The sequence below is a fragment of the Electrona antarctica genome, assembly GCF_951216825.1.
Source record: "Electrona antarctica genome assembly, chromosome: 14".
NCBI lineage: Eukaryota > Metazoa > Chordata > Actinopteri > Myctophiformes > Myctophidae > Electrona > Electrona antarctica.
Genome location: NC_136795.1, coordinates 38,735,182 through 38,746,812, shown reverse-complemented (window position 1 = coordinate 38,746,812; position 11,631 = coordinate 38,735,182). Strand labels below are relative to the sequence as shown.

At 46.4% G+C, this 11,631-nt stretch overlaps 1 protein-coding gene across 1 annotated transcript in view; it reads right to left on the bottom strand.

Moving 5' to 3' along the window:
- Positions 1-11,631, bottom strand: part of srcin1a (SRC kinase signaling inhibitor 1a) — a 211,044-nt gene that overhangs the window by 55,012 nt on the left and 144,401 nt on the right. The window lies entirely within an intron of this gene.

The following is an 11,631-nucleotide window of genomic DNA, read 5'->3' as shown; positions in this document are numbered from 1 at the left end:
TAATTCACTGCCAATTCCAGGCGTTGTGGTGTCTGACATCGAGTCTAACTGCAGCACGAAAACAATCACCCAAAGGTATATAAGGCTGTGTGGTTGACACAAAACCTCAGGACATCATGCTTAACACCTTAAACACCTCGACTTAACAAAACACACTCCCGTGTCTGTCAGTTTTGCCATAATGAGCGCATGTCGGGTTTTTGGGTTGACTCGACGGTGCTGTATTGTCGAGGAGGACGCGGGGGCTCATGCGGAATTTCCTCAGTCTGACGGTCTCCCCAAGGCAACGCAGACGTCGTTGAGCCGGTGTGTGTGTGTGTGTGTGTGTGTGTGTGTGTGTGTGTGTGTGTGTGTGTGTGTGTGTGTGTGTGTGTGTGGGGGGGGCCTACGTGAGGTCCTCGGAGACGTCGTGTACACACTGAGGAAACTTGGAAGTTATCTGCTCCCCATTCCCCACCTCCGCTGCGCATCTCCCTTCTCGCTCGGAGACCGGCGTACTAATGAGCTCCCACAATGCCACCTGTTGAGGTGTGGCAGTGGATGAAAAAATGTACTCCATTGTTTTACTTAAAAAAAAGGTATCAATACTGAAATGTAGAACTACTCCGTTACAAGTAACAGTCCGGAAGTATTGGCATCAAAATGTACTTAAAGTACCAAGTCATCAAATGTATAAAGATCTTTTGAAAATAGCCGACGCAATGCAACGCATTGTGAGCTTGTAGATCGGCTATTTTCAAATAGTCTAAATGTATATAGGGCTTAAGTGGTTAATGTACTGTATGTTATAATCAAAATCTACAACAACATAACTAGTAACTAAAGTTTAAAAAGAATTGTAGTGGAGTAAAAGTACAAAATGTTCCTGATGTAGTGGAGCAGAAGTCAAAGTATTGAAAATTTGAAATACTCCGGTAAAGTAAAAGTATACCTCAAAATTGTACTTACTGTAAAGTACAGTAGCCTACAGTACTTAAAAACATGTACTTAGTTACTTTCCACCATTGGTAATGAGCTCCCACAATGCCAACTGTTGATGTTTGGATGGTGCGTGCGTGGCTCCAGACACATCCGCTAGCTAGCTGGATGGTGCGTGCGTGGCTCCAGACACATCCGCTAGCTAGCTGGATGGTGCGTGTGTGGCTCCAGACACATCCGCTAGCTAGCTGGATGGTGCGTGCGTGGCTCCAGACACATCCGCTAGCTAGCTGGATGGTGCGTGCGTGGCTCCAGACACATCCGCTAGCTAGCTGATGTTTGGATGGTGCGTGTGTGGCTCCAGACACATCCGCTAGCTAGCTGATGTTTGGATGGTGCGTGTGTGGCTCCAGACACATCCGCTAGCTAGCTGGATGGTGCGTGCGTGGCTCCAGACACATCCGCTAGCTAGCTGGATGGTGCGTGCGTGGCTCCAGACACATCCGCTAGCTAGCTGGATGGTGCGTGCGTGGCTCCAGACACATCCGCTAGCTAGCTGGATGGTGCGTGCGTGGCTCCAGACACATCCGCTAGCTAGCTGGATGGTGCGTGTGTGGCTCCAGACACATCCGCTAGCTAGCTGGATGGTGCGTGTGTGGCTCCAGACACATCCGCTAGCTAGCTGATGTTTGGATGGTGCGTGTGTGGCTCCAGACACATCCGCTAGCTAGCTGGATGGTGCGTGTGTGGCTCCAGACACATCCGCTAGCTAGCTGGATGGTGCGTGTGTGGCTCCAGACACATCCGCTAGCTAGCTGCCACCGCACAGCGACTATGTTCACCCTCACAAACCCAGTGGAACACACAGGGGATCTTTTTATTATTATTATTATTATTTTGTTGCTGTCGGGCAGAAGCCTCCTATGTCCATATTCTACATTCCCACAAAAAATCCACACATCCACAAAACTATGAGAGCCTTTTACTCAGATTCTTGGTTAGAGGTTTGACTACATTCAAACACACAAGCATAATCTTATTCAAATATTATTTTCTGATTTCAATGAATGACACATCATTTGAAAGCTTACATTCTGTACTTTCATAATCTGCAAAAGGCTGCTTTTCCCATAAATGAATGCCCTGCTTGATCATACTATCAACATCAGCGTCACACAAAAGCATCAAAAGTAGCAGATCTGCAAGCTGGAAACGACACATTTTGAGCTTGTCAATCTGCTACTTTGGGATGCGTACTAAGATTAGACCCTCCAACAGACCGACATGCGGAAACGATGGTCGGACTACCGCTCGAACTGCACTGCTCCCGTGCTTGCATGGGGTGCATGCTTAATTTTGACTATAAAATGAGGTTTCCACCCGACATAGACACTTTATTTATTTTTATTCTGTTTTTCATTTTCCCATCTTGGATCTGACTTAATCGGATTTTCAGTATGGCACTAGCTGTAGCGATTCCAATTAATCTAGTTACTGTCACAACGCCGGCTGTGACGGGAGCTGCAGAGAGAGGGCGAAGGTCGAGCATTCCCGATCCCCAGGGCTCATTCATTAACGTGTTAAACGAAACGGACGAAAACACATGCAAATTCAATCACATTCAATGACATCAACTATTCTACTCGGGAATGTCTTTTTTGACTTGGCATACATAATTCAGTTGCGTGCGGGCGTGTGTGCGTAGTTCAACGGATGCACGCGCACACGCACGCACACACGCACGGTCGCACGCACACACGCACACACGCTTACACACACACACATTCTGTATCTCTTACACGTGCACACTCTGGACCACTAGAATTTTAAACAGTCCTCAAGGACCACCCCACCCCACCTCCACAAAACAATATGTAGTTAAACATTTTTTTTAATATTGATGATCTTAATGACGGATTTATTAGTTGTGCATCCAAAATAACAGATATCCTATAGCTCACAATGCACCACGCTGCGATGTGCAGTGAGCTTGTATAGATCAGCTATTTTCAGTTAAGCAATTATCAGTCATTATTGCATTTGATGGACTTCCAAAATATTAGGTAAAGATATTTTTGATACATGTAACAAAGGTACTATACACACACACACACACACACACACACACACACACACACACACACACACACACACACACACACACACACACACACACACACACACACACACACACACACACACACACACACACACACACACACACACACACACACACACACACACACACACACACACACACGTGGACCACTGGTTGAGAATCAGTGCCCAAAACTGCAGTTGGTGCTGTCCATGGACAGACAACGTCTGAGCACGCAGGGCGGTGGTGATACTGACGGATGGTCCCACCCACCCGGCGCTCTCTCTCTAATGGGGTCATCCATCTAAGCAGTGACCACAGCACACCATACAGCCACTAGTTCTAGACAATCATCTAAGCAGTGTCCACAGCACACCATACAGCCACTAGTTCCAGACAATCATCTAAGCAGTGACCACAGCACACCATACAGCCACTAGTTCCAGACAATCATCTAAGCAGTGTCCAGTGTCCACACCACACCATACAGCCACTAGTTCCAGACAACCATCTAAGCAGTGTCCACACCACACCATACAGCCACTAGTTCCAGACAACCATCTAAGCAGTGTCCACACCACACCACACCATACAGCCACTAGTTCCAGACAATCATCTAAGCAGTGTCCAGTGTCCACACCACACCATACAGCCACTAGTTCCAGACAATCATCTAAGCAGTGTCCAGTGTCCACACCACACCATACAGCCACTAGTTCCAGACAATCATCTAAGCAGTGTCCAGTGTCCACACCACACCATACAGCCACTAGTTCCAGACAATCATCTAAGCAGTGTCCAGTGTCCACACCACACCATACAGCCACTAGTTCCAGACAATCATCTAAGCAGTGTCCACACCACACCATACAGCCACTAGTTCCAGACAACCATCTAAGCAGTGACCACACCACACCATACAGCCACTAGTTCCAGACAATAATCTAAGCAGTGTCCACACCACACCACACCATACAGCCACTAGTTCCAGACAATAATCTAAGCAGTGTCCACACCACACCACACCATACAGCCACTAGTTCCAGACAATAATCTAAGCAGTGTCCACACCACACCACACCATACAGCCACTAGTTCCAGACAATCATCTAAGCAGTGTCCAGTGTCCACACCACACCATACAGCCACTAGTTCCAGACTTAGAGACAAGCGCAGCACGCCACAGTATGACATCCTTGCTGTAGCTTCAGTGAGACATGCAGCCAAGAGATTAGCGTGAAATTACACTGAGAATATTCGTTTAAAAAAAAAAGAAGAAGCAAAGCCCACGGTTAGACTGTTGCTTCTTTCATAGATAGGAGCAACAGTTTTCTGCATAAGATGAGTAAGGCTGTCTCAAATAAAATACTGTCATGTCTACAAAGTGCAACAGCGGTTTCTGTAGCTGTCCTTTTGAACTGCAGCTTTGTGAAGTTGAAAGCTATTTTGCTTCTGTGCTTCAGAAATACCAGTTTCCTGCCACCGCTAAAATAGAGAACACAGCTGTGATATCTTTGAGGCAAGGCAACTGCATAATGCACCCGCGCCGAGCCTACTACCACTTCCCACAATGCCTGTGGAGCCTCATGCAAGGCTGCGCTGACATTCAGCATTCAAGAAGCACAGTTCCATTGAAAGGAGTCAAAGGACACCCATTTGGATCCAAGCGACAATCTGTTTTTGAGGGAAATTTGGCCACGTCCTTCAATAGCCGCCGTCGATATGATACCGTTACCGTATATGAGGAAGGTAGGGTGACCAGATGTCCCTCTTTGCGTGGGACAGTCCCTCATTTCCAAGACTTTTCAGGCGTCCCACAAATTGAGACCCTGTCCCACATTGTGACTGGCAGGCAATTGCATCAGTGTTCAAAATGCCCTAATAAAATAGCATCAAAATAAAGCATGATTTTAAAACAAAATGCAACTCAAGTAGTAAGTTGCTAACCCGGTACTCCAGTATGGATTGTGTGGGACAAGTGGGATGGGGGGACGGGGTCCCCCCATCCCACTTGTCCCACACAAGCGAAGCGATACGTCTGTCCCTCAAATGAACAGTTTGGATCTGGTCACCCTAGAGGAAGGTGCAGAATGTCTATCTACAGCTGTGGAGCTGCTCAAGTGTAAAATATTGCTGGTGGTATAGTTTCCAGGATCATAATGTGTGCATTGTAAATCTCCCTCTACAGACATTTACTGTATCAACTCATAATGGTTAATGGATTTGTACAGTACATACATTTAAATGAACATGCCCTAGGCTAGCATGACTATATCCTCACTGTGTTGATATTTAACACGGTAAAGGATAGTGCTGCATAATGGGACAATGGGTCACCCAGGACTGTGGCTTTAGTGCTAAACGTGACAATACATTACATACCCACGCCTGTTGGGGAGAAACTGGTTGCAGCATTCCCCCTCCAGGGCCCATTCAATTCAACAGCACATTGACGTTCGACGTCACTGAGATCGCAACGTGAACTCTACACACTATACCGTGAGAGCATATAGCAGAGGAGAGGATCATCTAGACGAGAACAAAACCATCTTTTTGCACGGAACATAAAGGAGAACATGGATGCCTCAAACACACCTGAGGCTATTAGGTGTATAGGCTTATTAAAACCCATGCAGCCTCCTCCCTCCTCATGTCCTTTTCTTGTTGCGTCTTCTCTCACGTACATGTGCTCTCTCTCAGTCTCGCACGCACACACGCACGCACGAACATGCGCACACGCACATGCGCACACGCGCACACACACGCACACGCACACGCGCGCACACACACACACACACACACACACACACACACACAAAGGGTAGCTCAGTAATAAGGCCAGGGTGATACAGTAGTTGTTGCTAAAGTGATCCAGCACTCCAGTAATAGGGTTGTACATTATAATGGCCATGGTATAAGAACCAGAGAGAGTTTAATCAAAGAACTAATGACCTGTAGCAGAGGTTATACCTGTTATCCCATTCCCCACCCATGCACCCACCCAGCCAGCCACCACCCACCCATGCACCCACCCAGCCACTCACCACCCACCCATGCACCCACCCACCCAGCCACCCACCACCCATGCACCCAGCCACCCACCCAGCCACCCACCGCCCACCCATGCACCCAGCCAGCCAGCCACCACCCACCCATGCACCCAGCCACCCACCCACCACCCACCCATGCACCCATGCACCCACCCATGCACCCAGCCACCCACCCATGCACCCAGCCACCCACCCACCACCCACCCATGCACCCAGCCACCCACCCATGCACCCAGCCACCCACCCATGCACCCAGCCAGCCAGCCACCACCCACCCATGCACCCACCCACCACCCACCCATGCACCCAGCCACCCACCCATGCACCCAGCCACCAACCCATGCACCCACCCACCACCCACCCATGCACCCAGCCACCCACCCATGCACCCAGCCACCCACCCACCCATGCACCCAGCCACCCACCCAGCCACCCAGCCACCCACCCACCACCCAGCCACCCACCCACCCATGCACCCACAACTGCCAGATAGCCTTCTAATTACGCTGCTGATAAGCGTCTCGCTAGTTGTCTGGGCCCCACTGAGGGAGCAGACAGATTTGTGTGAAAAGAGAATGAGTGTTTCTCCCCTGAGTGTTATTTCTCCAATCTCCAGGAACGTACGTTGTAACAGCTCTCTTCGCACCTCCTCCATTCCCTTTCTTTTCACGTTAGCCTTTCAAAATCAACAGGTCCCCACTCGTGACTCCGTGTGGCAGCCAAGGCTTTGGACTTGTAATGCTTGCTTTAAGCAGTGACGTCATGTGGCAGCCACAGTGGACGCCCCTCACTTCACACCAAAGCTTTGTGTGTTTGTGTGTACCAACCACGGTTTGGCCGATTTGATTGGCTGAGCACGGATTGTGATGTAAGATGATGTACGATGATAAGAGCGCCCCTCACTTCACACGAGTGTGATTGTTTTGTAATAAAGAAACTGTTGTGAGCCTGTCTGTCAACACTGCAGAAACACAAGCATGTCCTGTTAGAAAACTGTCTGGGGTTGGACAACACGTTTCTCTCACATCCCTTTGTCTTAACTTTCTTTTGGCTTTCATCATACTTGCTCTCCATCCTTGTAAGTTTCCACATCAATGCCTGTCTGACCCTGTCTGTAGCCCCTCCTGAGATCTCCCCTTATGTCTCTGGAAGCCGTCAATCCGTGGAAAAAGATTACTCAGACAAAATTGCTGTGGATTTTTCGCCGATGCCATCGGAGAGAGAGAGGGAGAGAAAAAATGGCATGTTCCTAGGGGAGGGGGAGATGTCGTAATCCTCTTTGCCCATGAAAAGGAGGGAGCTGGAAAACGGCAGTCGAAATCCTCACTGAGGCTGCAACTGTCAATCATTTTGTTTACTCAGCCATTCTCACCCTTTGATTCAACTGGACGTAGTTGTGTCTGTCAATATTGGTTAATGTATTCATTAACATAATTTAGTACCTAGCCTAATACCTGCCTAATGCTCAAACCTAGCATCCCTCAAACCAGTTCTAGCTGGAGCCATAAACCATTAGGGGTGTGCTGAAATATCGATATGGCGATATATATCGATACGTCCTCCCGCGATAAATAATCGATATTGATTATTAAAATATCGATATCGGAATTTGAAATGTTGTTCATAATGAAGTGATGAACAACATGTTTAGAAAAGGAGGAAATGACAGCTAAAATAAAGCAAATCCCACTCAGATTCCACAGCAACCAGAAGTACTGAATTACTGGATGGTGATTTGTCCAAAGTCTCCAAACAGCTTTGTATGAATACAAAATGCTGCATTTTTTCAGTTCCAAGTATTTTGTAGTTGCAGATATCGTGATATATCGTTGATGAAATTTCATACAATATATCGATATATCGCAAATATCGCAATATATCGAATATCGTGATATTATCGTTATCGAGGGCCTAATATCGCGATATATATCGTATCGTGAGGAACCCATATCGTCCCACCCCTATAAACCATAACCATAAGCATGGTGAAATAACACAGATTCTCTGTACATACACTACTAGAAAACCCCCAAATAATAATGTTGTGGGGAGTGCATTTGCCCCAACTGCGATAATGGGGTGAAAGCCACACCTCCGTCGCAGTCAAAACAGTAGTAGTTTTATAGTGTATGTACAGAATTGCCAATCCGTGTTATTTCACTGTGTTTGGGTGAGATCTGGCTCGCTCCTCCTAACCAACACCACAACCACCTGCGTGGTAAGTTGGTCACTATATTTAACTCCACCTGTTTAAGCAGCCTTGACCCTGTCAATCCTCCCCTTAAATCCAGATCCTAAACCTTAAACCTAAACCCAAATCTCAGCCCTGGACAAAATGACACTAGTTAGTGCCATAAGGCAGCAAGGGGCGGGCGGAGCATGAATGGGAAAAAGGATACGCTTAAATTATTAAAGTTTAACATATCCTGAGAGACTGTTTGACTAAATAGCAAGATGCTGTCAGAACAAATAAAAAAACATGTCTAATATAATCCCAGGACAATGGGGATTATTGACACTATAAATAAATGCATTACCAACCTGTGAAAACCTCTCTGTTTGTTGATAAGGTATACAGCTGATATACAGTTGGAGGCCATCGATATTGTCCTTTTCTTTTTGCTGAGGTTTGCGTGATCTGCGCAAAAGGACAGTTAACCCATTTTGGGCGGGAACCCCTTTTGGTGTTTTAAACATTGTTATAATTTAGCTATTGAAAAATAGCAGATCTACAAACTCATAGCGCGCCACCGAGTGGCGCGCTACGAGCTTGTAGGTCTGCTATTTTTGAAAAATCGTGAAAATATTTATTTCAGAAAACTCAAGGATTTGAGGTCAGGCCTGAATGGGTCAAATGATAAGGGACAATATCGGTGGCACCCAACTGTATTAGATAGTGCCTCTCACCGTCTGTCCCGCCCCTGTGTCTACTGCTCTTAGCCTCTTATGTTCATTGGGCGTATGTGATCCTTTCCTTTTTTTACTGGAGATAGTTTCCCATAGGACATCCACAACCCGCTGTCTTAACTCTGTTCTTTCACACCTCCTTAAAGAGGCACTAGACAGATTTGGCACCAGCCTTCTGTCAATTATCAACAGCTGTCTCGGTACAGGACCAGGGTGATGTTCACTTTTATAAAAGAAAATGAAAATGCTGACGTTCAGCCTCTCGACAAACGTCCACACTTTAACTCCACAGTTTTTTAGATAGATTTCTAAATGATATTTCCTTGTTGTCTTTGTTGTCTTTGACCTACTACTACAACTTGGTTATCGTTATTTCATGACAATTGATCAAGTGCTCCTGGATGGGTTCAGAGCACATCATAGCACATAATATGTAGTGTTGAAAGTTACAAATAACTTATTTGTTTCTGGTGGCTGTGACTCAAACTCGGAGTTGTCATTCAGGGAACAGCCTTAAATAGGTTGACAATGTACCGCCAAGATGGAAACCTTTCAGTTGGGATTGCCTATATTGTCCCAATCCATTTTCCTTGTAGATGTCCGCCCTGGGTTCTATTAGCCCTGAATGGACAAGAGGGCCTCCTGTGTCCCCGTTCCACCACTAGGCCACTTAGATGCTCTGACCAGATGCTTTTAACTGTCCCGTGAGCCAGTTGAAGCCTTTGCTGTTGCTGTGGAATTGTCACGGTACGCTTCTCTGCCCTTGGACTTTGTCTGTGTTTTGGGACTTATTATTTGTATTTGTGTTCTGTACCTTATTTTGTAGTAGTGTTCTGTGATTTCCTGTCGGCCTTGTTTTCTGTCTCCTGCCTTGTCTCACCTCCCTGTATTAGTGTCACCCTAGCCACCTGTGTTCTGTTGCCTGTTAGCCTATCCCAGTGTTGATTGTGTGTTTCAGTTCACCTGTGTGTAGTTAGTCTTGTCTATATATATGCCCCAGTGTTTTCAGTTCCTTGTCAGTTCGTCGTCGTAAGTGACGTGGTTATTTTCTTGTGTTTTCCTAGTTATTCCAAGTGTTTTCACAGTGTGAGTTTTGAGAATTAAAACCACTTGAATATTCAATCTTGCCTGTGCCTGGTTCGTTCTGCACCCGAGTCCTACATCTCCAGGACCACATCGTGACAGGAATAGCCTATAACACTTCCCTGTTAGGAGGACTGTCCCTTCTTTAGACACTTTTCAATCGAGACTATAAAAACATACTTTTTCTGCCTTTGAATGTTGCATAAATTGTTTTTTCACACCATGCAAGCGTTTCTTTTAATCTTCAGTTCAACTCTGGTCGGTTTTAAATAATGCTTTTATATACTGTAAATCAATTTGACTTGACTATCGTCCTCTCCTCTCTTGCGTTATCTACCAGCTGTGATGCCGGCACTTCCTGCCTGGATCACATTAAGATTAAGGAAGCGGGTAAAAAGGCATCATTGAAGTGCCACTTTGTTTTTCAACAGAGGAGGCTATCTTCACAGAGGGAAGGTTGCACTGAAAGCAAAGCGCCTCCCCGGCCGATATAAACCTGTTGCCACTCAACAAGACCCGTTGATTGATGGTGTTGTTGATTCTGCACTGTGCTATCACACCAGCACAAACACCCACCTCCACTGCTGCCACACTCATCTCTGCTGCAAAGCCACAGACTAGAGTAATGTAATTGATAGATGGCAACCATGCTGTGCTATTAGGGAAATGCACCAACAGTATTCCCCACAGTATGATCATTCATTCTTAATTTAAAAACACGTGTGAAATATGTGTGTGTTGGTTTGACATCTGGAGCGCCACTTTTCATAATAAGGGTTTGGGTATCCTTCCAGACCATCACACACTCCAAAGCACCCCGGCCCTCAACAGTCTCTATGACAAAACAACCTAACTGGGCCATGGCTCAGTGGTCCAGGCACCTTGGCTGGTAATCCAGTCTGGCTGTGTGCCGCGGGTTCGACTCCCGATCCCGACGGCCTTTACTGCATGTCTTCCCCCCCATCTCTCTCCCCATTTCCTGTCAGCCTACTGTCTGTCCCTCCATAAAATATATAAAATAAGGTGAAAGCCACAAAAAAAAACATAAAAAAAAAAAAAAAAAAAACCTAACTGTCTCCCAACACACTCTATGACACACAGTACAACATACTACCTCTCTCAACAGGCTCTATAACATACAATAACCTATACGCCACAGTCTGGCACATGTTGAGGAGTGGCAGTGCACACATTGACTTTACAGCAACATACGGTATATGCAGTGTATGGACCAATACTAATAATTGCGGCCGCAGGTCGCATTTACTATGAAATCGTACATTTTTGTCCGTCAGTGTATCACTCAAAATCCCCATACATGGCAAAGCCCTATGGTGCCCAGATCTCGTCACATCACGTGACATCATAGTTCCCCCAATTAAGCCCATATATGGAGATCCCTGATGTCCTCAATGTTGGCCAGCAACGCTACATCTGACCTCAAACCTCAAACCCTTAGATCTCCATATAGTCCGTGAGCCAGGGGGGTTGGTCTGTACCATCTGGCCGAATAAGGCTCATAGTGATTTTTGTGAAGGTATACATGTCTAGAGTTAGAAAATATGTGATAGCATT